Source organism: Lytechinus pictus, chromosome 6 (genome assembly GCF_037042905.1).
Source record: "Lytechinus pictus isolate F3 Inbred chromosome 6, Lp3.0, whole genome shotgun sequence".
In the NCBI taxonomy this organism is placed as follows: domain Eukaryota; kingdom Metazoa; phylum Echinodermata; class Echinoidea; order Temnopleuroida; family Toxopneustidae; genus Lytechinus; species Lytechinus pictus.
In genome coordinates this window covers 5196930-5221557 of record NC_087250.1, presented here as the reverse complement: position 1 = coordinate 5221557, position 24628 = coordinate 5196930, and the positions used below count along the sequence as shown (strand labels likewise).

At 36.2% G+C, this 24628-nt stretch overlaps 1 long non-coding RNA gene across 2 annotated transcripts; it reads right to left on the bottom strand.

Annotated features, from left to right (window-relative positions):
• Positions 1-1004: 1004 nt before the first annotated feature.
• On the bottom strand, positions 1005-3876 carry LOC135154390 (uncharacterized). 2 transcript variants are annotated; one of them, XR_010293791.1, is made up of 4 exons: positions 3628-3876; positions 2031-2127; positions 1511-1630; positions 1005-1050 (listed from the first exon to the last, which is right to left on the bottom strand). It is a non-coding gene; the product is annotated as an uncharacterized LOC135154390 (long non-coding RNA). The 2 variants fall into 2 exon arrangements; XR_010293790.1 differs by having other exon boundaries at positions 3632-3876.
• Between the last annotated feature and the right edge of the window lie 20752 nt (positions 3877-24628).

Below are 24628 nucleotides of genomic sequence, written 5' to 3'. Positions count from 1 at the left end.
TATTAATTAGCCATAAAAAAATATCACATTATCAGAGGATTAAGCTTTACCTTTTTCTTAAGCATATATGTTAATACTTTGAACCAAAAGAATATTTTTTTGTATGCTGGGGCAGCGATCCTGGGGAGGGGGGGGGGGCACAGTTCCCCCTACTTCTTTAAGTACTGAAAAGTGCCTTTTTATGCAAGAAAAATGCCCCCTCACGAACGTGTACTGTGTCCCTTTCACCTGACGAGAACCTGTTTTAGGTGTTACCAAGTGCTCTTCCTTGTATGCAATTTTTTAACCCCAAAATGCCCCCCCCCCCTGGAACGTGTTCTGTGCCCTTTCATCTGAGAGCCCGTTTCATGTGTTAGAGAGTGCCCCCTCGCCTTCTTGTAAGTGCCCTTTCTCGAATCACTGCCCCTTTTTACCCAAGAAAAGTGCTCCTAAAGAACTTGTTCTGTGCCCCTTTCACCTGAGAAGGACCCGTTTTATGGACACCATGACGATTGCCCTTTGAAACAAGAAAACAATATTCTCATTTCGATAATATACTTATGAAGGAAATCCTTTGTGCATTAAGTTTAATAATTCATGAGTGGGGGTATATAAGCAGGTTTGTACGGATGGAGGGGGGGGGGGCTTGAAGGACTCTTGCCCCCCCCAAAAAAAAAAAAAAAATAAATAAATAAAAAAATAAAAAAATCACGACCAAGAAAAAAAAAGAGAAAAGGAAAGAAAAAGGTGAAATATATCATTATGAATATTTTAGATTTTCTTTTTAAAAATGTCAAAAATTTGCAACTTCTTAAAAATTTCACGTAATACAGCATTTTCCCTATGCCCCCCCCCCCCCCCCCCCCACTTTCAACTTCACTCCGCCGCTCCTATTTGTATGTTTATAGCTTCTCCTTTTGCAACCAGTTTTAATGAAAATCAACAAGAATTTTTTTTTTTTTTTAAATTGGACTTGGAAAAAAAAAACCTTTTCCATCTTCATCAAGTGGTTCCTAAGTCAGACTCTTGATTTGTTGGATTTCTTGAATGAAAACATCTGTTACACCAGTCCTGCAGATTGAAAAAATAGAGAAAGAAAATCAATGAATTTAAATTAAAATTGTCGTGAATTATAAAACAAGTGAGACTATACATATATATGTTTCTTCAACACATAACAGGAAATCTTACTTCTACTTATTATAAACTTGTACTTCTATAAAGCATATCACTTAAACCTGTTCTATGCAGTTTACATACCACTCTCCGTTATAACTACATGTACTCTATGAAAAAATGTCAGAGATTTCTCATAAATATGAATATATGAATCAACATATGTAAATTATATAAATAGTCAGAATTAAAGTTGATATGTTTTGTTGCACAGAATATTTTGATCTGTGATTAAAAACGACACTAACTATAATCTAAAAACAAAATTGAAATGGGTTTTTCAAAGGCAGGTCTATTTGTTGCCGAAAAAATGTGAACAACCTCCATTATTAACAATATTCACTAATTAACTCACTCATATAACTGCTGTAGGTTGTATTTCTCTTTGTGGTCTAGTCGCTGTTCTATTAGGCCTACTTCACCAATTATTTATCATCATCAATCACCTCCATGGAAATTGTAAAACTGCATCATCCTATTGGACAAAATGTAAAATAACAAGATTTAGAAAAAATCGTAAATCTACAAATATGAAATATGAATATCACACTAAAGAATGAATAAAATACATTTTTGTAAAATATGGAAAATAGATATTGCTTTGTTTAAAACAAATAGGAAATAAAAAGGCCATTTAATTACTAGTAGATCAAGGACATGACCTTACCGGTATTTTATAAATTTGCCCAAGGTACATAACTTTTGGCATTGGTTCTATTTTAGACTCGAGAGCCTGTATATTTAAGAAGTGTCTATATTCATTACAGATCCTACCTCTTTGTGGCTCGGATAATTTTTATTTAATGTAAACATGGTTAACATTCAATGCATGTAATGTATCTGTAATTTTGTATGGGTTAGTTTAAGTTTTATACCTGGATGAGAATCGGCAAAATGATGCATGCACTTATGATCATCATCTTGAACCATATAGGTAGACCTCTACTGTTTTTCTTGTTCTTCAAACTCAACCTGTTTGTGAAAGAAAAGAGAACAATAATAAGAAGTGATCTTTTTCATGGCCGTATGTATAGGGGGAGGGGTTTGGGTAAGAGCTGAAATGTGAAACCTTCATCAAAAAGAGAATTGCATGACATCCTTCAATTTTACTTTAGAAAATGCACAAAACGGCCCTAGGTAGTATTGGTCGCTTCTGGCCCTCGCTTTCTGAATTTTAGGTTTCTCTAAAATTTTTCACATGTCTGCCCCCCCCCCCAAAAAAAAAAAAAATTAAAAAAAAAATCTGGATCTTTTTATTTCCGAATCTTATTTCATTTGATTTTAACATAATTTCATAATCTCATGCACTAGGTCTAGATCTATTTAGTCCAGATCTAGTCCAACAAGACTCAGTGCTGTGCGACAGCATTCATGTAGGTCCTATCTAAATTAGGTCTAGATCTAGACTAACGATGGACTCTCGATCTATCTAGACCTAGAAAGTAAAGCTTCGGTTCTAAACCGAGATCTAGACCCTATATCGGTTAAGAAATTTTTGATGTCTGACTCTGACTTTTATTCCTGGCTAAGACTTCATTGCCATTATAGATCTAGATCTAGTCCTTGGTCCACTGACAGTCATACTCGTACATGTAAATGGAGTCGTTTAGGCCCAGACCTAGATCTAGGCCTAAATTACAGACCTAGATCATAAGCCCTGGGAGTAAGTGTCGAGGCCGAGGGTTGGGAAAGTATAAGTTAGACTAGATTTGAATTAGGTAGGCCTAGCTCTTGTCTTGATAGCATCGATGAATAAATAAAAGTAATAAAAGTAGCCTAACGTTAGATCTAAGTATAAAGTAAGTAGGGCCTAGGATTAAGAAGATCTAGGCCCCAGATCTATTGATAATAAGACAAACATGCAGAGCAGCATGTTATTTCTAAGACCGAGTCTAACTATATTTATAAATAACAATAGAGTTAAAATGGGTGGGGGCTAAATGCAGAAGCCTGAAGTTATGCAAAATAAATTTGATATCTGAAACAAAGTGAGGATTGACATAATGACAGGCGTATCTTCATCCATACTCCGCTTCACAGTTTATTCCTGACTGAGTCTCGATCTACTGAAGATAGATGCAGATCTCCCTCTAGATCTAACGTTACAGTGTACAAAAAGAAGCCTCATTCTTCTTGTTTTAATCAATCGTGGGTTGGTCCTTATTGTTGGAGGTGAACCAAACCAGCCCGATTATCTCTCGATTCCCAGCCGGCTAGGAGCCCGTACAAAATACATGTGGTTAACACAGCGGCATAACGGCATAACCACAACACTGCAAGCAACATACAGGCTGCACTGGGCGACGATGACAATCTAACTTCAATTTCAAAGACCAAATTCTGCTTTCTTTTAACAGAAGATTAATAGCAAACTCTCTAATTTGTTAAACAAATAACCTAAGATCACAAAATACAGTGTGAAATGTGTAAATAGTCCACTGAATTCATGTGGTTATATCAATTAATACGTACTCACCGGAGTGTTCGTAGGTCCATTTTGTGTGTGGAAAGAAAAGTTTCAGAATGAATAAATTAGATGACGTAATGAGGTCAAATGAATAATTAATTCTGTAACACGATACCACTAGTATCGATGACAAAGAATCGGGGAAATCGCGTATTAATGACGCTCTTAGCCAATGAAAAGGCCGGATTATGAATATCTTCATGCTCATGAATGTCAATGAGGGCTTATTTTTGTCTTCAAATGATCGCGGTAGGCGGAGCCTAATCTCATTTGTTTTGTGCTGAACGCGCACGCAGCTTTTGGTCTAGTAATATATTATAAGGTCTTTGAGCTCGACTCTAGCTGCAGGCGCGCACGGGGAAGCTTTGGCGGCCCAGCGCTGCTCTGCTATGGTCTGAACCGCGGCTCATGTATGATTCGTACACTTATACTAAGTACTTTTTACATGTGTCCTTGAAACAGAATTTATCTTTTAAAATCGGACATTATTTTAGCCCTGGTTGGAGAACGGTGGAAAGCGGATAAGGAAATGGAGTAGCATAAAAATTATTGATTTCACATTTCACAATGAGCTTTGGATACAGTTCTTTTGTTATGCAAGGGAGACTGTGATAATTATTTTCCACATTTGGCTAGACGCAACAACCCATATGCTGTATATTGTGTATGAAATATTATCTAACAAAATTTGTGTACATTTCTAAATCATCTTTTTCAGAAATCGAAGAAATTGGTAAATCCGAGTACGAAGTATCAACCTTAGACCTGATTTCTTCTGGAGGATACGGGGAGGTGTACGAGGGAAATTGGAATGGCAGAAAGGTGGCCGTAAAACGGGTAAAGTGTGTTGAAGATAAGATTGCATTGGATCTGGTAAAGGAGATCAAGATAAATGCGTAAGTTTGTCGTATTTAAAGGGACTGAAAATATTTGCATCTCATAAATTAATCACCGGAAATGTATACACATGAGCAAGATAAATATTTTGTATACTAGGTGCTGGTGGGACTTTTTTTTTATAATTTCACGGTTTATTTTGGAATAAAAAAGGAATGTATTATTGTAACTCCTTTGATTATAAAGAGCAAACAAACCAGCGACGTGACCTTGATGAATTCTAATATATCCAGTAAACTGGCCATTCCGGATTTATTTTCGAATTTTGGATTCAATGACAATCTTGTCAATAGAACCCTTGCGTACATTTTAATGCCATGCTTGTACATTGTTCACAAAGACTTATTCTTGACTGCAAAATTTTCTTTCTGTTGTTTTGAAGAAGAAAAATAAAAAATATTCATTATTAATCATAAGGACAAAAGAGGAAAGAACTTTGTAATTCGTCATGTAGAGGTTTAACTACTCTGTTCACTGAAGACGTAGGACGTAGTTATGTAAAAGCACTAACCGTTCTATAATTATATTTTAAAAAAAGATAGCTTTAGTTAATTTATGGTTTAGACAGATCAACTATACTTTATGATATTCAGTGTGAACATTATCTGGATCTCAGACGATCATTCTTTTTATTCATCAATTCACAGCTATTTCGAACAAGCCAAACAATTTGTATACCAGGTGTGATAGTACAAGTTTTTTTAAAATATACGAACACCGCCACTCCATTCGAATGACTTTTCACCTTCATTCAGTTTTCTGGGAAGCATGCCCTTACCCCCATTACACCAACGCTACGTCCATGCAGTTTTCGCTACGTCAAAGAAAAATGGCCATGACGCAGTGGGAACTGCTGCAGCGTACTGAGAGCGTAGCGAGAACTGTTATTGACGTGGCATAGTCTGCATGACTGCACGTGACTGTGAACATGTCCAAAGTCCACGTAGCGGGAGCGCCGTCTGAGCAGTGCGTAGTACTGACGCACTTAAGGACCTTCTTATCGCGTACTAAAAGCTCCATCGACGTAACATAGACGTAGCGGACAGGGAAAGAACACCACTAACGCACCATGAACGTATCAAGGACGTAGCGCAGACGTAGCATGCTCGGGACGATTTCATATTTTTTGAAAACAAGAAAGTTATCGCTACGTCCCTGCAATTTTTTCGGAATTTCAAGGACGTAGCGGGAACTTCCTCCGGTGTAATGGGTGCATGCTGGCGCCACGTTGGTTTGCTTCTGAACTTCAAGAACGTAGCGGAAACTTCATCTGGTGTAAAGGGGGTATTAATAATTTGAGTTTGTGTCATCCCTTATCTTACTCTATAGGGAAGGTTTCCCAGCTTGTTTTATTCACGGGAGCTCAGCCAATTCTTTTATGCTTATTAAGTACAACATATTTACGATGCAATTAACATCGTATTTAATTGCCAATGTTTACCTGATGACTTTTACGTGTTTGTGATCTCTTTTTTCATAGGAATGTGTTTAACCATTTTTTTTTTTACCCAATTATTCTTCTCCCCAGATCCTTGCCTCGCTGACACTCACGAGCACGCGGTCTCATCGGTCTCTACAGGAAGCGATTTTTTGCATTACGTGTTTTTCTCTTTCAATTCCCAGTGATTAAAAATTACTCCTTTTCAATGTTGAATGATGATGAGTTTTACAATTTGTTGAGGCCGAACAACGAAACCCAAAATATTAATTACAATTCTTTTTTTGAAAATATCGTATCAAATGAGATGTATTTAGCTGCAGATATAAATGATAATAACGACAATTATTATCCAAGTTCGAATTATTTTACAATAAATCAATTTAATTCTCTTGATAAATCAGCAAATACACTTTCAATAATGCACATGAATATAAGGAGCTTGAGCAGTAATTTCGACAATTTACGCCTTTTAACCGATTCATCTTCACAAATCAAAATGTCTATAATTGCGTTAACCGAGCCATGGTTATCTCGGGAATCTGATGGTTTATACTCACTTCCTGGTTATACGTTCATAGAAAACCGCAGGGGTAATAGACGGGGAGGAGGGGTAGGTATCTCTATTAAAGGGGTGGTCTGGGTTGAAAGTATTTATAGCTTAATAAATAGAGTAGAACTCACTGAGCAAAATGCCGAAAATATCATCAAAATCGGATAACAAATAACAAATTTATTGAATTTTAAAGTTTAGCAGTATTTTGTGAAAACAGTCGTCATGAATGTTCATTAGGTGTGCTGATGATGTCACATTCCCACTTGTTCTTTTGTATTTTATTATATGAAATTAGGTTTATTCAAAATGTTCCCCCAAGAACTAGAAACATTGGATTGGCAACTGATTTAATGCATTAGATATTTATTGCTGCAACTTATTTCATTATAAGGGAGACATATTATTCACACAAGTATGAAATAATGAAAAAAAATATGATTTTATGTAATAACATAAGAAAACGGAAAGTGGAGATGTGACATCATCAGCCCACCTAACGATTGGTAAACTTTAAACTTTAATAACTTTATTATTTGTTATCCGATTTTGATGAAATTTTCGGCATTTTGCTCAGTTAATTCTACTTTATGTATTAAGATATAAATATTTTTAGCCCGGACCATCCCTTTAATGAACTAAAATATTTTACTAACAATGATCTTAATTGTATGAATGAAATTGCTGAATCTCATATCATTGAAATTCGGATACCAAACTCTAAATAACATAATGATCGCAGTATATTATAGACCTCCTAACTCCAACACAAATTACTTTTTTGAATACTTGCAAGATTTTCTACAAATCCGTTTTTTGTCTCGGCCACCAGAGGTGAAGGCGAGACTTAGGGATCCAAATGTCGTCCGTCCGTCACAAACCTAATGACACATAACTCCACAACCGTAAGTCTCTTTTCAACCAAACTGGGGGACCTGTATGTTATGCTGCAGTCGGAGGTCACATGGTAGGGTGAAAGGTCATTTCAGGTCAACGTTAAAGTTTACATGCAAGACTCTCTTATGACACCTTACTCCGCAACCGTCAGTCACTTTTCAACCAAACTTGGATGGTAGATGGCCTGGGGGACCTGCATGTTATGCTGCAGTCGGAGGTCACATGGTAAGGTCAAGGTCATTTTCAGGTCAACGTTAAAGTTTACATGCAAGACTCTCTTATGACACCTAGCTCCGCAACCGTAAGTCACTTTTCAACCAAACTTGGATGGTATGGACTTGGGGACCTGCATGTTATGCTGCAGTCGGTGGTCACATGGTAAGGTCAAGGTCATTTTTAGGTCAACGTTAAAGTTGACATGCAAGACTCTCTTATGACACCTAGCTCCGCAACCGTAAGTCACTTTTCAACCAAACTTGGATGGTATGGACTTGGGGACCTGCATGTTATGCTGCAGTCGGTGGTCACATGGTAAGGTCAAGGTCATTTTCAGGTCAACGTTAAAGTTTACATGCAAGACTCTCTTATGACACCTAACTCCGCAACCGTAAGTCACTTTTCAATCAAACTTGTATGGTAGATGGACTTGGGGACCGTGCATGTTATGCTGCAGTCGGAGGTCACATGGTAAGGTGAAGGTCATTTTCAGGTCAACGTTAAAGTTTACATGCAAGACTCTCTTATGACACCTAGCTCCGCAACCGTAAGTCACTTTTCAACCAAACTTGGACACTAGATGGACTTGGGGGACCTGCATGTTAGGCTGCAGTCGGAGGTCACATGGTAAGGTCAAAGGTCTTTTTCTTGTCAACATTAGAGTTAACGTGCAAGGCTCTTATGACAAGTGTTATTCCATCCCAGTCATTTCACAATGAAGTTTCGATATAATTCTGCGGCGTGCCCTCGCAAATCACGATATTTCTAGTTATTTTCATAAGTGGGCGAGACACAAATCGCTTTTGCCTTGTTTATAATAAAGATTGTTATGTAGTATGTGACTTTAATATAGACATATCTAAATCTAATCACAATAGGTCACATGAATTTTTTTATATCATGCTTTCATCATCCTTTTTACCATTGATAACAAAACCCACTAGGGTTACTGACCAATCTGCAATCCTTATTGATAATATTTTCTGTAATGTTTCTCCTTTACCCGAGTCTGGAATAATTTTATCTGATATTTCTGACCATTTCCCGATATTTTCAAGAACTCCGTTTAGGTAAGCAAAAAAAAAATACCCCGCAACATAAATTCCGACGACTAACACCAAATAATTTACAGAGCCTAAAAGATGGTCTTGAAGATGCGGATTGGTCTGAAGCGTTCTGTTCTCAAGATACAAAGACAGCATGTAATTTATTCATGAAAAAAATTACTTCACATTTAGATAGACATGTACCGTTGGTAAGTAAATGTAATAATTATAAAAAGAGTCAAGGACTTCCTTGGATATCGAAATCAATATTACGATCAATAAATCGCAAAAACAACTTATACTATGCCGATAAAATTAATCGCTCAGAAAAGTCACATCGTAAATATACTACATATAAAAATACCCTCACTAAATTATTGCGGAGTGAAAAACAAAAATATTTCACGAATCAATTAATTCGTTTCAAACACGACATCAATAAAAAATGGAAAACCATAAACACTGCCATAAATAAACAAAGCATAAAAACAGTAAAGCACAATAATGTTGAAATTCATGATTCTCTTCGTATAGCTGATATATTTAATCAATACTTTACACAAATTGGAAACAGTTTTGCAGACAATATACCAGTAACACAAACGAAATTTACATATTTCATATACCAACCAAACCCTAATTCTTTATTTTTAGTACCAGTAGATAAAGTGAACAACTTAAACACAAAAGATGTGGTCACGATGGTATTGACAATATTTTTATTAAAAATGTTATAGAATATATTGTTGATCCATTAGTATACATATTTAACCTTTCTTTAAGTAATGGCGTCGTGCCTGACAATATGAAAATATCAAAGATGATACCAGTGCACAAAAAAGGAGAAAAGATTAATGTATGTAACTATAGACCGATAGCTTTATTGCATACTTTGTCTAAAATTTATGGAAAGGGTGATCTATACAAGATTATTAAATTATTTGAATAAATATACTATAATTTCTGATTTTCAATTAGGATTTCGCCAAAAATATAGTACATCTCATGCCACTCTCTCATTTATTGACAAAATCACAAAAAGCTATTGACAACTTCGAACATACAATAGGTGTTTTTCTGGACCTCTCCAAGGCCTTTGACACTGTAAATCATGAAATACTTCTTTACAAACTTGAAAATTACGGAGTTCGTGGGAAGGTCTTGGAGTGGTTCAGAAACTACCTCGCAAATCGTAAACAAATTCGCAAGCATAAATTAACAAAATTCTTCTCTACAAGATGTTAACTGAAGTATCATGTCGTGTCCTTTTTGCAGATAATTCAAATGTACTCTACTCTCATCCTAACCCCGATATTTTAATTAATGTACTGAACACTGAACTGGATAAGTTGGTACAATGGATTAGGGCTAACAAATTGTCAACTAATGTACAAAAAAACAAATGCATGCTTTTTAGCAATTCTTTAGAACAAATGCCATTTAATATCAAACTAGACAATATATACATTGAAATTGTTACTGCAACAAAAAAATTAGGTCTCATAATAGACATCAACTTATCTTGGAAAACATACAATGACTTTATATGTTGTACAATTTCACGCAATATTGGTGTTATCAACAAAGTTAAGTTTTTTCTTCCAACTTCCTCCCTAAAAATGCTTTATTCAACGTTAATTTTACCATATCTAATGGAGCAATTGTTTGGGGAAATACACACTCGACCTACCTAGATAGAATATTGCTTTTACAAAAGAAGGCGTTGCGTGTTATTTTCAACTTGTCCTGGAGATCCCACACAGATCACTTGTTTTTCAATAATAACATTCTAAAAATAAAAACACTGTACCAATTTAACTTAGGTCAATTCATGTATCAATTAAAAAATAACATGTTACCACCCATATTTAATTCTTCATTTAACAAAAACTAAACTCTTCACAAATATCCCACACGTCAATCAGATGAATTCCATTTACCACTACCCCGGACCATCCTTGCAAAATCTATTTTTACTTTTGAAGGCCCTAGACTCTGGGGAACTATTAATAATAACATCAAAGAATCACAAAGCCTAAATTCTTTCAAATAGAAGTTCAAAAAGTTTCTCCAAGATAACCATTGAATTAACTCTTTATTACTCAAACTCTTGTATTTTTTTTAATGAAACATGAATATCATGTGACGTACACTTTTCCATCTCTTTCGTTTTCCTGTTGATCAGCGAGGTCCGTCTGCGAGTACTGGGGCTGGATTCTGGAGACCTTTAATCTCTCTTTTTCTTTTTTCCTTTTCTACTTTAATTTCCTCCTATTTCTTTTTAATTCAACTGGTATGCTCAAGTTGTTATTTTGATTTTTACATGCTATGTAACTACAAAAATATTCATTAGGAGGCTGCACTCTACAAGCTCCGCTTTTTAGCAGCCTCCTCCATTTCCAACCTGATATGTTTATTCAAATTCAAATTCATTTATTTCACATCTGTAAAAAAACAATACAAGATATCTTGAATATAATTTTTGTACAGGGATACTTGAAACATGTTTTGTTATTTGTATGTCAAAATGTACAAAACTGTAATAATGGAAAATAGAAATAAACGAAATGAAATGAAATAGTTGGCATTTATTTAACAGTCGCGTCTCGCGCTAAGTTATCAGCGTTTTTAGTCATATGCCTGCGAAAGAGAATCCATCTGATTTGCGTTTTCATTTCTTTTTTTGCAGACTGGTCAAACATCCCAACATTGTTATGCTGTATGCATACTCGAAGTTTAAACAAGGAAACCGAACCGAATATTTATGCTTCGATCTTATTCTTGAGCTCATCGAAGGCTCCACGCTAAAGGACGCTCTCTTCGGAAAAAAATTGGAGTATCTGGTAAGATCAGCCAATCTGAACAGGGGCCCCGTTTCTTGAAGAGTTTTAATCAAACGCAATTATTACCTAATTTGACTCTCAATCTTGAAAAAATTATTTTCAATCACGCTTCACTATCCTTGAGCACAGTCAACCAATCCACCTGTAAACGAAAACATTTATATAATTTACAAAAAAACACACATATCCGTTTCAAGGGAAGAAAGCGGCTAGAAAGCATGGACAGTACTTACGAATGTACTTATCACTCACTCTCAAGACTCCCTCTGGGTTCATACCGGCCTCTAAGAATTCAATGTATCTCCTCCATCCGAATCCTCTTTGCTACTTCGTCGGCATATCCATCCCGAATAAGCGTCCGTAGGGAAAGGCGGGGTAAGTTGTGACACTTTTTGCATTTTGCATGTTAGAATTGATATGACTAGTAATATTGTTGAAATAAGTACCTTGCCTTTAAATTTGATTCTTGGGAAATATTTTTCACCTATACATAACTTTCTACCCCCACAATGAAAATCGTTGTGACCTTTGAAAAAACTGATGTCAAATGGCTCAACTTGCCCCATCTGTGGGGTAAGTTGTGCCACCGTCTGGGGTAAATTGATCCACAAAAACTATGTACAAAATGTATGCGGGAGAACCAGGATGTCAATTTTTCTTTTAAAGTTTTTTCACTTGCTAATTCTCTATAAATACTAACATCTTCTAAAAGTAAAAAAAATGTCATGTGAATTTGCTCCTTTCTGCCTGCATACCAATGGCTTTTACGTTTTTTTAATTTTTTTAATTATATATTACTATAAGAGTTACCATGGCTCAACTTGCCCCATGTTGGTTGGCTTAAATTAGCCCCGTCCGAACTTTTTGCAATAATTTCACATCCACACATTTCTTATGCATCCATCATGTAAAAGACTATGACAAGAGTGAGAATCCATACCTGGACTAACAATATTATTCTTATTTCTATAATATATTTAAAGACGTGTGTGGGTAAAAAGCACTTATCTATTTCACACCCTTTTTTACTTTTTTGGCTGAAATTTGTATTTTTTCCTCTAAAAAAGTACTTTTTGTTTCAAAGTTGAAAACAATGTGGTGGGGTTGAGGGTTATGCAATGGGTCATCAATAAATGACACCACCACAATGTCCGACTCATTTATCATTAGCCTGGGGGTGGTGGCTCAACTTACCCCGCCTTCCCCTACTGTGCTGTGTCGAAGTCGGTCAGTGAATTATAATACAGTTAAGAATTCAGACGCTCCTCTCGCAAGCAAATCGGATACTTCTGCTAAGAAAGAAAAAATATATATTCCCTAATTCAACTTTCAATCGTGAATAAATTATTTTCAGTCACGCCTCACCATCCTTAAGCATAACCAGTTCACATGTAAATAGATGTTCATTTATATACTTTACGAAAAAATACATGTTTCAATGGAGGCACCAACCTTCGACGGCAAGAAAAGCTAAACATAGCTTCCCCTCTCAGTCAATCAAAGAACGGGTAAACAAGAAAGAAAAGAATAAAAGAACGCAATCATTTTAATATATAATGATTATAATACATTTCTTGTTCAAAAACTTTACGTAAACACCTGCAATCAATCTTTAACAAAGTTTACTGAGGCTAAGACCTGGTTGTCCTGCTAAACATTAATTCTAAAGCCCTAAATTCATAGAAACTGAAAGACGATCCATCAAATTGTCCTTAATATATCAATCCTTGGCAATTTCTGACCTCCACCTATCATGTTTCTTAAATAACCTGTCAGGAACACAAAATTTGCTGCTGCTGTGGCTCCACCACTTTGGAGACTATACATGACAAAACTCTTTGGATTCAACCCTACTGATGCGAAAGCATCTCTCAATAATTCTAAACATCTAAAATAGGACAACTGTCCACCTCTTAACTTGTAAGTATTACTGGATTTACAGTAATTTAGAGGCATGAGAATGATTATTCATCAGAGGTATCGTTAAGGCCCGCTGCAACCATGGGCGGAAATCCCAGGGGGACGCGTCCCCCCTACCATTTTGGAAGGGGGGGGGCATAATTTAAAATGTCCCCCCTACTATTTGTGGTCTTTTATTATTATGGAAAAAATACAAAATTCAAAATAGAAATCTTACACATGTATCCTCGAATTTCGAAATATAAATAAACAGATAGTTGTTAAGAACTTGGATAGGAAAAGAAAAGGCATACCGGTCCGACTATTCTCGAACTCGCATCTAGCCCTATATGCCAAGAGTGATGACATTGATGACCTCGATGGCCATTGTCAATTTCATAACTAATCAAAATGACGAAAAAAGAAAATCGCTTCTGGATACTTAGAAGTAAATTTAGTGCATAGATGGTAGACGAGAATGTTCCATATCCGTAAAAACATATCTTTGTTAAACCAATTCATTTTCGCTTTATTCCAAATTTACTTGGAATAGAATATATCATTGTTCGCGTACTCAGTAAAAATAATAGTTTTCATGAGTTATGATTAATCCTTCGCAGTGAATTTTAACTATGTTTAATCCCTCAAAATTTGTTTTTGAATACTCTAATAACGAGAATTTATATTCCATTTTTACACAATATTCCTGCCGTGGGAGGGGTCATCATATCAAGGGGGCGAAGCAGCTGCCCGCCCCCTATTGGCCGCGCAAAATAGGAAGGTGAGGAGAAAAATAAGAAGAAAATTAAATAATGGAAGGGGAGGGGAATAATTGGAAAAAAAGAGAAAACTTTCAGGTCGCTCGCGCTTTGCATTAATACAAGGCCATCTCTTTATTTCAAAACGTGATTAATTTTTTCTTTTCACTTTTTAGATCGAAATATATGAAATCAAATCATTTATTTAGGTAGCCATCCATCTTTTTTCATAATTTGTAGTTTTAAATCTTTAAAAAATAAATAGCTCGCGCTTTGCGCTCGCATTGCTTTCTGAGATAAACTGCTTCTTCTTTATTTCAAAAGTATTTGAAAGATCCAGTTTTCAAATCTGAATTAAAAAAAAAAATCATTTCGCGCTCAGATCAGTAATATGGTTGAGTCAAATAATATCCTGGTCGGAAAAATAAAACAATCAGGATTAACTTCGCGCTCTGGGCATTAATCAAAATTTAGTTGCATAGCTACCCTGTCCTTGATTTCAAAATATGCTAATAATACAAATTTTTAGGCAGGAAATGACATATCTTAAGCACACACTTCGCGTTCGAATCTAATATTGCTTTGTAAAATTCCTATCCTGTTCATGATTTGAAAAAGTGTTACGATCGTCCAGTATTTAGGTTGGAAAATACAAAATTTCATCTCGCGCTTCGCATTAAATCTTTAGATTCCTATCCTGTTTATATTTTTTAAGGTGGTATGAATGTCCAGTACTTACATTGGAAAATCATAAACTTTCAGCTCGCGCTTCGCGCTCGAATTCATTGTTTAGATTCCTATTCCGTTTATTATTAAGTGCCGAGAATGTCCAGTTTTTTAGGTTGGAAAATCAAAAACTTTAAACTCGCGCTTCACGCTCGCATTAATTGTTTAGATTCATTTCCTTTTCATATTAAAGCGCTAAGAATGTCCAGTTTTTAGGTTGGAAATAATTTTTTTTAGCTCGCGCTCGCATTAATGGTTAAGGTAAGTCCGAATCTAGTTCATGATCACAAAAATGTTAAGAATGTTCAATTTCCAGGTCACAATTTTTGAAATATCAACTTATTTGGGCTCGCGTTTCGCGCTCGCATTATTTATTGAGGCCTTTCATCTTTAGTTACGAATACTCTCCTTCTTCGAAATTATATATATATATATATATATATTCATATATATATACATGTATATATATATATATATGTATATATATAAATATGTATATATGTGTGTGTGTGGGTGTGTGTGTTGGGTGTGTGCGTATATTAATTCTGTAGAACATAACAACTGAAAACTCAATTGTGTCCCCCCTACCTTCAAGGAGGGATTTCCGCCCATGGCTGCAAGCAAATACTTCCTTAAAGTATACATCCAAAGAAAATTCACGAAAGTGATGATTATAGACAAATTATATATGAATGGAAAGGTCTTGTCTTTTTATACACAAATGTGTCACTAAAAAGTCTTATTGATGTCGTGGAAATGCAAGAAATTAAATTATTAGAGACCCTTCTCAGCCCCCCCCCCCCCCTAGCCGCCCCCAGACAGACAGTCACGCGATCAAAAACAGTCGAGAATAATGACGTCACATGATCGACTCACTCTGTGCAAGCCAGCAGTACACTGATAGCTGATTCACCTTCCTGGTCTCTATTTTTCTTCGAATTTACCGTTTTCTTCATGTATTGTGATATCCGAATTCTGTTTTCGACAACTTCAGACTATAAGGGAATCAGAATTGTGTTATTTTGCCCGTTTTTTATTGAATTGTGAACTGGAAAGATCGATTTTGTCCACTCGACAGTCTTCGTTGTGTTGCTCTACTAACTATTGAAAAAATTCCAAGCTGCACGGTCCCATTCACTTGCTCCCGATGCATGTTGCAGGCTACGCTGTTTGATCCAGTCAAAAGTCAAGGTAAGCATGTTTGGAAACTGTACTTGTTCTGACGATGCATTCAGGTCAGATGACAGATACAGATCTGATATAAGTTTAGAATCATGCATTTTGGCATAACTACTATTGAAATTAAAAAGATTTATTTTAGAAATAATGTTTTTGCACAATTCCAGCAGATTTTTTCTTCAGATTTCTAAAACTGGTCAGGACTCAGGCAGGCGATTAAATTATTTAGGAGCACTGGTATGGACCATGGCTGAAAATCTGCCGTTTCAGAGGAATGTTTAAGTTTTTATTATACACAGAATTATATCACCATGATGCCGATGTCATGAAGCCAGACAAATTTTCAGCAGTGATTACCCTGATTCCTGGCCAAAATCACTCACACGTATTGCGAGGTTAGTATTAGTATACTAACCTCGCACCACGAACCGCGTTTGGCAGTGGATTTCTAACTAGTGGGTCGCGCGTGCTGGGATCTCACTTCTTGGGTCCACGACTTCTATGGCTTGAATTTTCTGTGCGCGGCGGCATGTAATGAACCCTTGGGTGGGCCAAGATTAGAGTCTGGTGTTTCTTTCTGATTAGAGTGTTGCTGCATATATGTATGCGTAATGCCTTCAACAATGAAGATAAATGCAATCGTTGTAATGACACAGAGACTCAGAGAGCACCGTACCTCAAGTGATGTTCGTGTAGTCTCCACTTCACTACTGCTACAGCCTACACTACGCTACACACCTACCCGGGTAGGTGTGGCGTACATGTACGGTAGTGTAGCGGTAGTGAAGTGGAGTGGGGCCTACACAAACATCACTTGATGTAGAGCACCAATGTTCTGAGTGGAACTTTTCAGGTGTCTAAACCTACTATCATTTGTTGTTGACCGGGAATTACATGCCACCGCACGTCATCAATCATCACGATAATTAAATTCATACTTTGATTTGATTATTTAAACTATTTCTTTTTTTCTCTCTTCTACACACAGATCTGCACACTTGCTGACTCTGGTGACTTCTGGTCTCTGCTTGCTACCTCAATCTGGGAGATTCCATCATGTCCTTTTACTATGATTTGGATATAGCCATTTTTTTCTTCACTCTTTGCAGGACCTACGGTTTGCAAGTTGTGGACTGATAATGATACAAAAGAAAATTTTTCTTTATCAATCTTGGAAACAATTTTGAGCACAGTTTTGGAGAGAACTAAGAAATTTGACTTGGACAGGAATACAGCTTGTCAAAAATAATAACACACAATTTAAACGAAAGAACAATTTTAATGTTACTAGGCCATTTTGCGAGAAATGTTATACTCAATCACACGTCCCAAATCAAGGGTAAGTCCTTTGATTAAACATGTAGTTGAATTGCGATTGCAACTCGACCTTATTACGCTTGAATTTGAATTTAAGACTTACGCTTGATTTGCAATTGAACATAAGTTTCTTGCAGTGCCCCATAATTATGTTTTGTTATCAGATATTTAACGTGCTGATTCTTCTCGAAAGGTATAATATATTTGTCCTTTTAAACGGTATTTAAATATGGGTACGCCTTTTATTTGTTTTCCACAATATTTATTGCATGTATGAACAGAAGTGAAATATTTATTGTGAAGCACTGTGAATGTTGTGTGCTGTTGTGTGATGGTTCATCATTTTTGTTATAAGACTGAAAGCCTGGTGGATGTGAGGAAGTGGCCTGGATGAAAGAAAAGTGAACATGTGTCCAATTACTGATTTGCATATTCTAAGACAATTTTGTTTCTGGATAAATTTTGCTATGCATTCCCTACATTAAGAGTAAAGGAGAAGTCCACGCAATCAAAAATTCATTTGAATTTAAAGAAAAATAACAAGATATTGCAGGAAATTTCATAAAAACTTTGATTCAAATTTATATAATTACTACTTTAACAGTTCCGTAAATATAACATATTGTGATCAAATGAAGAGTTTCCTATCGTCAAATCTGCAAAGAATAAAAAACAAAATGCCACAAAAAAATAGAAACGAATGTGATGTGATTGACAACTCTAATTTGCATATCATTGTTTTGTGTATATGACTGTTTTGAGTAAAAACAACAAGGGAAATTACTCTATTCAAATAATTTTTAGTTGATGTGGACTTGACTTTTAACTCTACCCCTCCCATCCCAAATAAGAGTAGAAATAATCTAATCAAGAACTTGAAAATCAAAAGCAGCAATTAAGAAGCAAGATTTCATAAATACAGGTCTGAATAGAATTTCACAAGAAAATAAAAAGAGAAAAAAAGATGGGTAGGGACGGGGAAGGAATAAAAAAAATACCCAGAAAAAAAAAATCCGAGTTTCGAACCAGGGTCCTCGCACATGACAAAACAATGGCCAACGCATTTGGCCACAGACCATCGCCCTATCGTGAACGCATTTTTAAGATATATGAAAGAAAGTCCGCTCGCCGCTGTTTCCTAATAATGCTTCGGCAATTCAACTGCAATTTCAGTCATTTCGCGATGGATATTGCCGTGTTTTTTTTGTGGTTCCTGACTTTGCTACTTAATGAAATTTCATAATTTTTGTTCAGTCATAAAGAAGAATGTCTATGCTTTATATTGATTATAACATTAATGTGACGCAAGTGTGATTTCTACGTGAAAATATGCTTTGTTTATTCACATATATTTCTTGAAAAAAAAAATTCTAAGCTAACTATCGGTTACCAAAATACATTAAATGTGCATTTTTTTTCACTGTTCAGTAAATTCAAAATTTTATCTATATAACAAGACCAATCTTAAGAGGAATAAACAATTCTAAGAGCAAAAAACGCTGATTGGAAAGATCGTCTCCAATGGGCTGCTGTCAGCTCAGCTGCTCACTGCTCATTGTGTGACGTCACTCAGCTGGAGCTCGCAAGAAGACCGGTGGAAGGCAGAAATATGGCATGAAAATAAATCATTTTTGAGAGCTGATTTCTGCAATCTCTGATCACTATTTTGAAAAGTGAAGTTATATATCTGATTAGTAATACTTCCCTTTACAATGATGACTACATAAAGTCATTATAAAATACTTTTGATTCTTCGGATGTATAATTTAATGTCAATACCGTGAAGGTGGGGGAATTTGTAGGGTTACACTTCGTAATTCCGAAGATTCGTTATTCCGAAGGTTCGTAATTCCGAAACACGTAAATTGCCTATACCTCGATGTTCGTTAATCTGAAAACGAAAAAGGGTTCCTAGGCATAGAGCATTAGGTTTAACATGGAAATTTCTGGTAACAAGCTGATTTTTTTTCAGGTTAGGTCCTGGAATGTGTCCAGAATAACATACTAAAAGTCCTCATAAATCCGACATGGGGGTTTTCCGTAATCCAAGATGGTGTCCAAAATGACCGCAATTCACAGAAAATGGGCATAACTCATTCATTATTCACATTAGACATCAAATTTCAGTGCAGTTTTCATGGTTTAAAGAGGTAAAAAGATCTAGTGATATAGGTAAGAGTAAAAATAAGCAGACCAGGGTACCTAAAAATCCAAGATGGCGTCCAAAATGCCTGCCAAAGCCTAAAAATCCACTATTCATCTATTACTTACTGTAATGTCTTTAATTTGTTTCTATTTAATGGTTTTAATGGTCAAGTAATGAAACGGGACAAGTTACAAGGACATTCAGTCGTAAAGTTTGTCCAAAAATCCAAGATGGCTTCCAAAAATGGAGTCTAAAATTGCTTTTTTTACTTACAAATGGACATAGTTCATTTGATATCTGCCTGAGATATATGATTTTGGTGTCTAATCAATGGTTTGAAAGGTCAAATAATACATAAGCACAAGTAGAAAGGACATTCAGAGGTCTAGTACATGTATGTCTAAAAATCCAAGATGGCTTCAAAAAAATGGAGTCTAAATTGACCGCTGGTACTTTACATACATACTTTATTTGATATCTGCCTGTGAGGTATGATTTTGGATTTTAAGCACATGCTCTAAAGAGCCAAATGAAACACTGTGACAACTTACAAGGACAGTCTGTGGTCTCGTATGTCCAAAAATCCAAGATGGCTTCCAAAAAGGGAGTCTAAAAATGACTGATGTTTGTTAGAAAATAACATAGTTAATGTTATATCCGCCTGAGAGATAATATTTGGGTGTCTATGCTATAGTTTCAAGTGTCAAATAATACTTTGGGACAGCTTATGATGATATGCAATTGTCAATTTTCCTTCATAATCCAAGATGTCTTCCAATGTGGCGTTTAATTCCCATCGCTTAAAAATAGTCATACTCAATATTCACCTGTGAGAAATAAATGTTGTTTCTGCACTATGTTTTGAAATGTCAAATATATATTAAGGACAAGTCGATCACAAGACTGTTCAGTTTTCCATTATATATGCACTTTGGTTCCCAAATTGAGCAAGAATGCCGGCTGTTACCTACTCCTAAATCCTTAAGATTACTTTTCCCAAATGTATTTAAGCATAGACACCACAATTATTCATCACATGAGGATGGTGTATGATGGAGTCATTTACATGCCATTTTGTAAGCCATTTTGGATTTTTAGGAAAAATTGACAACTGCACTATCATTGTTAACAATCCCAAAATATTACATTACGTCAAACCCCCGTTTGGAGAAAGACCGCAGTTCAGGTTGCAAACTGCGGTTCTATACCCCATTTTGCGTTTGTAAATCCCAAAATCATTTCCAAGCCCAGGGGGCCGTTTCATAAAGCTGCTCGTAAGTTAAGAGCGACTTGTAGAACGACTGGTTATCCTTTCTCGCGCGCTAAATCATCGCCAATGGTGTGTACCATTTACCGCAAGACAGGATCACCAGTCGCTCTTTATTTACGAACAGCTTTATGAAACACCCGCCTGATCAACCCCGCTAGGCCAGGTAATCCCCGCTGTCTCAATTTTACCTCCACAGGCCAGATTATGAGCGTTGAGCCAAGGACGAAATGATAAACAACAGCTGTGCTATTACGTAAGACTTCTCTGCCTGTAGTAGGACCTTCGGAATGAAATTATTGTATTCGATATTTAATCACGTTTTCAAAGGCATATTGTATTCAGAAATCCAATGTTAGTCCATTTTCAATTTCGAACGAAGAAAATCGACCTCGAAATAAGGAAAGTAAGTGAATTAAAATGACGGCATGCCTTGCTCGGGCTGTTGTGTTATCTTCGGACCGAGGTCAAGAAACAGGTGTTTTGATACTTAAATTGCTTGCTTGGGGCAGTTATGGTTTGTCGTACTTGGAGAAGAGAATTGATTGAGGGAAACTGGGGTATAGTGTTCTCAAATGAAAGGTTTTCGTCATGTTTGACCCTTCAAACTATGGTTTAGACACCAAAATCATATGTATCAGGCAGATATTAAATTAACTATGTCCATTTGTAAGTCTCAGAAGTCATTTTATTATTTGTTTAGGCGTCTCCTGTGTCTGGGAGGCGAAAAGCAAACTGAATTACTATGATCCACAAGTCTCTCCTCCAGATATAACTGATTTATACTTCATTTTGGAAATTATCTTGGATTTCTGAACATACTGGACCATGGTCTGGACACCAAAAACATATTTTTTAGGTGTATATTAAACAAACTGTCGATTTTTTTATAACAGTAACCAATCATAACCAATATACCCAATTTTTGGAAGCCATCTTGCAGTTTTGGGCTTAATTGACCACTGTCTGCCTTTAACTAGTCCAAATGTATTATTTGACCCTATAAACCATGGTTTAGACACCTATCTCCCATGCAGATATTAAATGAAGTTTGTCAATTTGTATGTATCAGCGGCCATTTTAGACTCCATTTTTAGAAGCCGTCTTTGATTTTTAGACATACTGAACCTCTGACTGTCCTTTTTACTTGTGCTAATATATTATTCGACTCTTTAAATCATTTTTTAGGTGGATTTTTTAATGAAGTATGTAGATTTTTCAGCAACAGCGGTCATTTGGACTCCATATTTGGAAGCCAGATGGATTTTCGGACATACTTGACCACTGAATGTCCTTGTAACTTGTCCCAATTTATTACTTGACCATTAAAACCATTGAATAGAAACAAAATTAAAGACCTTAAAAGAAGTAATAGATGAATAGTGGATTTTTAGGCTTTGGCAGCCATTTTGGACGCCATCTTGGATTTTTAGGTACCCTAGTCTGCTTATTTTCACTCTTACCTGTATCACTAGATCTTTTTCCTCTTTACACCGCACCGAAATTTGAAGTTTAGTGTGAATAATGAGTGATTTATGTCCATTTTCTGTGAATGGCGGCCATTTTGGACGCCATCTTGGATTACGGAAAACCCTCACGGAGGATTTATGAGGACTTTTAGTACGTTATTCTAGATATTTTCCTGGACCTATCCTGAAAAAAAAATCAGCTTGTAACCAGAAATTTCTTTTCTTAAGCTTATTTTGGCCTAATGCTCTTATTGGCCTATAGATGACCAGCGCGGCGCTACATTGAAAAAAGTACTTTCACGTCAAACGTAGGATAACACGTTGCATTTGAAAACATGTTCGCATACATTCCAACACGCGATTAATTTGGTTAAAACGTAAACTTAATTGCCGGTTCAGTTCAGCAGATTTTCTCAGGGGTATATTAGTCATCATTAATTGTTAGCCAGGTCAAGATGGCATCAATATGTGCAAAGGAAGGAAAGGTGGATACTGAAAATCGTGTTTTCCATGAGGAATGGACAGACAAGTATGCATTCCCGCAATCGAGCACAAGGCCAATGAGTTGGCCAATCTACTTTGACTACAAAAAATATTGATAGGCCTACTACAAAACATTATTTGTCTCTTAAATTCCAGGTATCTGTTAAAACTGAAATAGGTGCAATCTACATTCATTTGAACATTTGAATGTTGTTGTCTATACTATATTGACTCGCTGTCTTTTGAAATCTTTTCTAATTTTGCCTGTGTTCCATTATGAAACTGTAATATTTTTTTTGGATTAAATTCTCCCACAATAAATGCCAGATTGCACCAGAAAACATCTAGGACCCCGGCCGCAAGGATCTTCGATCCGCTTCGCCCTGGCCCTTTCAGGTTTATTTCGAGTCTCATCTGGCCCTTCAAAGAAAAAGTTTGAGAACCCCTGCTGGGGCCTACATTGAAAAAAAAATAGATCATGCCTCTCGCTCGATTTTGTGAAATAGGCAAAAACAATCGTTTGCCCCACCCCCATATTCCTTTGCCTCCCCCTAGGTTAAAAATCCTGGTGCTGCCACTGCCCCGGACCTGATCCGCAGAAAAAAGGAAAGATGAAAGAAAGGAAGATGTAAGATATGTTATTTTCTGAATACCATGTCAAAATCAATCTCAAAGTTAGTGAAAGGGTGATTTTGTTCTCGCTCGCTTCGCTTGCTTGAGACTTATATTAAGAAGCTTTTTGCCGTGCGCGCCTTGCTGTGCCCCCTATTTTTGTACTTATCACGTATTGAGCTTCGTCCTAATGGTCAGGGACAATCATTAAAAAAAGATTCTGTTCAGACCATGATATGACCAGGAAATTGTTTGCTCCCACTGGCCATCGACCCCTGTTACGCCCTTCCTTTGATTGTGCTCAAACACAAGTGCATTCTATATTACGTTACTATCGTTATAACAGATTTCTGTATCCTCTTGTGATGTATGTATTACTGTATTTTTTTTATAATCAGTACGAAAACTTGTCGTCAATGCAATTTTAGAGTAAGATAACATTGCAGCATTTTTTTTTTATTGCAGGACTCGTTTCGTGGGAAACTTACCGTTGCCCGTAAGGTGTCTGATGCAATCTCACACATTCACTCCAAGAAAGTCACCCATTCGGACATTAAGTCTGATAATATATTGGTAGGATGTACTGTAGTTTGATAATATACAATATTATAGAGCATGTATTTTTATCTTCTTGAAAATCATATGTTCTCAGTCACAGAACAAAACGTTTAAATTATCATTTACGAACCTAAACTTGATGAGTTTTTTAGTATATGTGTCTGCTAAGGATGATTTACATATCTTCGACAAAAAAGCATCTTAAAAAATAACCAAAGACTGTAAAAGAATATACATTTCATGTGTTATTATTTTATTTCGCATATACCTCGTAATTTCGACTAAGGGAATCTGAGTCGGAAATTATCTTGAACAAGTAGTAGTTGTTGATTTTCTGTTTAAATAAGGAAAATAATATTCCGCTTTCATAGTGTTCAATAAACCGTGGCAATATTGCTTGGCGCTTCAGTTTGCAATATATACCCCGTTCTTCAAAGCTGAGTTACCAGCACGCAATTACTGTACTTTCTCCACTCACTGCGGAGCAATCCAACCATTTTTTTTTTCTTGTGTTTTCTCCCCCAAAATTAGATTCGGGAGGCAGACCACGAACCGTTCGTTTGTGATCTAGGATTGGCCCACGGACTCACCCATTCAGCCATAACAGATATCACTTCTGGTGTGCGAGGAGGGGTTAACAAGTGGTGCCCTCCGGAATCTTGTGAGGAGGATTACAAAGCCACACCCGAGGGAGATATCTGG